The sequence below is a fragment of the Podarcis tiliguerta genome, assembly GCF_965153285.1.
Source record: "Podarcis tiliguerta genome assembly, chromosome: 12".
In the NCBI taxonomy this organism is placed as follows: domain Eukaryota; kingdom Metazoa; phylum Chordata; class Lepidosauria; order Squamata; family Lacertidae; genus Podarcis; species Podarcis tiliguerta.
In genome coordinates this window covers 35,249,227-35,254,972 of record NC_139545.1, presented here as the reverse complement: position 1 = coordinate 35,254,972, position 5,746 = coordinate 35,249,227, and positions in this window count along the sequence as shown.

Here is a 5,746-nt window from a genome sequence, read left to right as displayed (position 1 = left end):
CAAATCTCCCTTAGAGGTTCTTTGTTCTTAATGAAAGAAATCACACACAACTAAGTTCACTGATATGAATCTCTACCTTTCGCTATTATTTCCTTTGTCTCTGTTCCCAAAGACTGTAAAATTAATCTCTCTGGGAAGCTGAGAAAGAAAAGGAACACAGAATTTGAAAGATAGCTTTCAAGTAGAGTAGCCGATTCTTAACTCCATGCCTGAACTTTATAGAGAACATTGTGTTGTTCTTCCATCCACAATAGCCATGTGCAACATTAGATGGGGAAATAACTTTCTCGCGGAATAAGCAGGTAAAGACTCTCCATCTCTACATAGCTATTTTCCCCTCTTCCGTTGGACTTCAGTTTCGTTACATATTCAAACTCCACATAGGAGCCACAACTGAAAGTACTTGAGAACTGCGAGCTATAACATTTAACATTTTAGTGCCATCTATAGGAAAAGGAAGGAACGTCTGCAAGGACCATGATATCTTGTTGCCTACAATTGCTATGAAATGGTGGTGGTGGTGGTCCTGTTTTTAAGCAAGTTATATCTGTGTGATATTACCCATCTTTTGATATGCATGTATTTATGAGAGTTTCCCTGGTGATTATAAGCCAGATGATCCCAGAAATAAAATTAAAAAATAGATCCAAATACTCAGAATGGCGGCCAGTGTTCAAAAATTGAATAGCCCCTTTGGGAAGAAAAGAAAAAAGAAATATGTTATTTGGAGCATCTGGATGTGCTTGGCACATGGCAGTCTCATTTCATGCAGTCTCTGTGCAGCAACCAGTGTCACTTGTGGCTCCTCCAGACAACCAGTTTATTGAGAATCCATCATGATTTGTTTGCAAACTCAGAGGTTAGACCGTGTCCAGTGTTCAGCAAGCATTCATTCTGAGTTGTTTGTGGGGAGGTTATGCCACAATGAACATCCATCCTGATGTACTTGTGTGGTTTTTATACATTTTCCCACTAAACATTCATTCAGCCACACTTTTTCTACGCATTTCTCCATCACTGTCACTTTCCCAACTTCAATTGTACAAACTTTACTTTCTGGTGTGGGTTTGAATCCCTCCCATAAAATATTGACAGTGTGGCGGTGACCTCATTTAAGAGTTCTTAGGCATACAGCAGATATGAGAATCTTGCTCTCAAAGATTACTTCAGTGCTCTATTGACACAGTGTCTGCTGTGTTTGCATCTACCAGATTTCACATAATCTTAATTTGTGCCCGGGTGGGCTGCTGTTAAAGACCTCAACACAGGTCCACCATTCTATCGATGCAGTACCTAAAAATGGCCTTCCTCCTCAGTTACAGTTCAGCAGCAGGCATAAGGTGCAGTGCAAATAACTTGGCATGTATATATGTGTAACTTCATGCTTCTGGCTGCTAAAGTTAAATAGCACAAGTAGATGCCTATTGTCATCAAAAGCACTTGCATTTCTCATTGCTTTGGAGCTCACCCTGGAAATTATTTCTGGAGGAAGGCCACCTTAAAGACTTAACATATTTATAATGGCATAAACTACAAGGCCCTTGGTTTTTCTTGAAATTTTTGCTAACTGTTTCCCCATCCTGGACACAAATCCCGCACTACTTAAGGCTCCAAATACCTTTATCTTTTCTTCATCTTTGGCAATCACTTGTAGCTGAGTAAGATTGTCTTCCATAAACATGGTTATTAACAATGAGTCCGTAAGTGACTGTGGAGGCCAGTTCTGGATCCACATGTCCTTCCACAGTGGGGGCATTGGTTTCCGGGTGGGAGTTGATCATGGTGTGGTTTTGCCGAGCGTGCCTTCCTCTTAGCATGTTTCTCTCTTGCATCCTGAGTTCGAGTGTCTTCAAAGTCCATGACACCTTTGGTAAAGGCTGTTCTCCAATTGGAGTGCTTGCAGGCAAGTGTTTCCCAATTGTTGGTGTTTATGCTGCATTTTTTAAGATTTGCCTTGAGATAGTCTTTAAACCTCTTTTGTTGACCACCAGCATTATGCTTTCCACCTTTATCTAGGAACAATGGGAACATGGGAAGCTGCCTTATATAAGGTTCCACCTCCAGCTAAGGCTGTGAGACACCCTTGCCTGAAACCCTGGGGAGCTACTGCAAGTCAGTGTAAGCAGTATTGAGTTAAATGGACTCACTATACGGCAGACTCCCATGCTCCCAACCTCCATACAGGACTCCAATATTTTAATATATGAATTGGTGGGCTAGAAATTCAAAGAAATAAAGAAATGTATTGGAACTGACTGGTCTGGCTATTCCAAAGCCAGATATCTATAAAATTAACTTTTCATTTTACAGCACACCTCTGACCTCTGAAGTGGAGACTGAGTGAGGCATGACATATTTTCAAAGCCTAGCAGTGAAGAAAAGAGGAGCCTCAGCCATAAACCAGACTTTATTATGGTGCATGAAGTCTTTTAAAAAGAATCTTGGGATCTTAAAACTAAGGCTTCGACACATATGCGAGTCCAAAAGCATTTCACGATGATGGCCTCATTCTATTACTTTCCCTTTAAAATGATGGTGGGATTTATGGTTTTCAAAAATGATGGTGGGCTGGGCTGCTCTTGTTTTTGGAAGGCAAACGGGAACTGCTTGAGATCTTACTCCAGACCCATCATCCCTGACCACTGGTCCTGTTAGCTAGGCATCATGGGAGTTGTAGTCCAAAAACATCTGGAGGGCCGAGTTTGCCTATGCCAGATCTAAATATTTCTCATGGAAGGAGGCCTTCAAAGAGAACACTTAGCCCTCCTAGGTCAAGGGTTCAAGATTAACTGAGAGAAGACAACTTTGGAGAGTGATTGTAAGAACATAAAAATAGCCTTGTTGGATCAACCCAGATGCCCAGCTAGCCTGGCCTCCTGGTTTCATGGTGGCTAACCAGATCCCTATGGGAAGCCTGCAAGCAGCACTTGAACACAACAACACTCTCCCGACTTGCAATTCCCAGCACCTGATATCCAGGGAGATACTGCCTCTGACCATGGAGGTAGAACAGAGGCGGATTTAGCGCAGCATAACCGGTTCCCCCACACAGGGCCCCGAGCCAAAGGGCCACCACCCCACCTCCTTCTCAAAGCCTAATAAGTGCTTGCCCAGCTTTGGGAATGAGATGAGGGTGCTCTAGGGCCGTGCCAGAGCCCTTGCACCTCCTTCCCGAAGTCTGGCCTCTTCCTCGGCTTTGGGAAGGCAGCGTGAGGTATGGGGGAGGCATCAAATTCTGCTCTTGCACAGAGTGCCATATTACCAAGGTCCACCCTTGGGTAGAACGTAGCCATTGTGGCTAGTAGCCCTAGCATCCATGAATTTGTCTAATGTGCTTTTAAAGCCATCATTACCTCTTGTGGGAGTTTACAGTGGAACTATGCTCTGGGTGAAGAAGCACTTTATTTTGTCTGTTCTGACAAAACACTCAGCACCATTCCATCCCCTCTCCCCCATATTCAGCTTCATTGGGTGACCCTAAGTTCCTAGACAGCATCTTAAAAAGCAGAGACATCACCTTGCCAACAAAGGTCCGTATAGTTAAAGCTATGGTTTTCCCAGTAGTGATGTACGGAAGTGAGAGCTGGACCATAAAGAAGACTGATTGCCAAAGAATTGATGCTTTTGAATTATGGTGCTGGGGGAGACTCTTGAGAGTCCCGTGGACTGCAAGAAGATCAAACCTATCCATTCTTAAGGAAATCAGCCCTGAGTGCTCACTGGAAGGACACATCCTGAAGATGAGGTTCCAATACTTTGGCCACCTCATGAGAAGACAAAAACTCCCTGGAAAAGACCCTGGTGTTGGGAAAGATGGAGGGCACAAGGAGAAGGGGACGACACAGGACAAGATGGTTGGACAGTGTTCTCGAAGCTACCAGCATGAGTTTGACCAAACTGTGGGAGGCAGTGGAAGACAGGAGTGCCTGGCGTGCTCTGGTCCATGGGGTCACGAAGAGTCGGACACGACTAAATGACTAAACAACAACAAGTTCAAGTATTATCAGGCAAGGAGAAAAGGTCTCCCTATTCACTTTCTCTAGACCCATCCATGATTATTATTATTTTACACCTCTGTTGCTGCTCAGTGGTAGAGCATATGCATTGCATATCTGATACCAGCTGACTTTTGGAGGAAAGGAAAAGAAAACATAAAACCAGGGGAGGAGAGGTGCCATGGAAAGGAGTGTCCTGGAACTGGCCAGAGTTCCAGCCAGCTAGCCATTAACAGGAGTTCTCGATCCTGCAGCATTTTTGCTACAGGCGCCACTTGTTCCCTCTGCATCCAGTTCGAGTCTTCACCTGTGAAATCAGATGTAGTCAAACCTGCATCCTTCCACCACGCTCAAGAAGGTATCTGGATAACCCAGAGGTTTGCAGACATGCAGGAAGTCTTCAGAGAAAAACCCCGAGATGTGGGAAAGGAGTTTAAAACCCACAGAAAAGGCTGCTGTGTAGGTGAGATGGAGAAAATGAAAACTGGAGTGAGCAGAGGGTTCTAATTGAGTGATCTGTACATATTGTAGAGAATCGTCTCATTGTCCGGCCGGTTAATGTCTTGATTCACATTATGAAGCCATTTTTATATGTCCCCAGAGATGGAAGTGAGTTCTGCCAATGGAGAAATCCCAAGATTTTGAATGTTGCTGAGAATGGGCACCATTCGAAACAGCTCAGTGAGGACTGAACATGTTCAGTGGGTATGGAATGCTGGCTTACGATTGGTGCAAAATGGAAAATTTGGAGGGAGGGGGAATGGAGTGGAGTGGGTAGAATTCTGGACAGCCTCAGCCCACATTGCCCCATTTTATTCCATATTACAGGGGGCGGTTGTAGGGATATGAGTATTTGTGTGCATGAGAATTGGATCTTTCTATTGAAATGACCAAGGGACCAACACTTGCACAGGAGCTCTGTATGTATATCGGGGGTGGGGGTGTAACTCTGCACAATGTGGGATATAGTCACATACTCATGTGGCAAATTTGAGAATGTCACCCAGTTAAATTTACTTTGTCTCAACGTCCCTTAAAATAGTTCTCGGTTTGCTCCTTTGAAGATTTCTGCTGCGCATATACAAGACCCTTATTCTTTGCATCATGTGGTTTATTGCATTCTTTATATTAGTTACACCTAGTTTATTGGAGCATAAAGATCTCAGAAAAGGACTCTGGCTCCCAAAATAAACATGAAAACTTTAAATGCTTGGAGGACTAACCTAAAAGAGCGTTTCCTTCTTCGCATTCTCAAATGCAACCTATGGATGAAAGCTAAATCAGAGTTGTGATTATATTTTTGCATTTTCCCCCCCTATCCGGGTTCCTGAGATTTAAACCTCTTTACAATAGCCTCTGGCCAAAGCTGGCATGATTGTGTATTCATGAGGCCCTGGAATCCACAGAGAAAGCCAGGATTTATTCCATTCTGTATTAGATTTCAATCTCAAAACCATTATTTCCTTTTCTGGTGTCTTGTTTTCTACTTAGTTTTACTGCACGGTTTTTTGTTAACACTGACTTTTCATAAAAGATTGGCTTCGAAATGTGTAGATCTCTCTCTCTCTCTCTCTCTCTCTCTCTCTCTCTCTCTCTCTCTCCTCTCCCTCTCCCTCTCCCTCTGCCTCTCTTTCCAGCATAGCACAAGATCACACAAAGAGGTATGTGTGCTGGTACTACCCAGAGGTAGCTACATTCCATTTCTTTTACTAACAAAGGCTGTAAGGAATGGTCTTTGAGTAGAGAGAGCT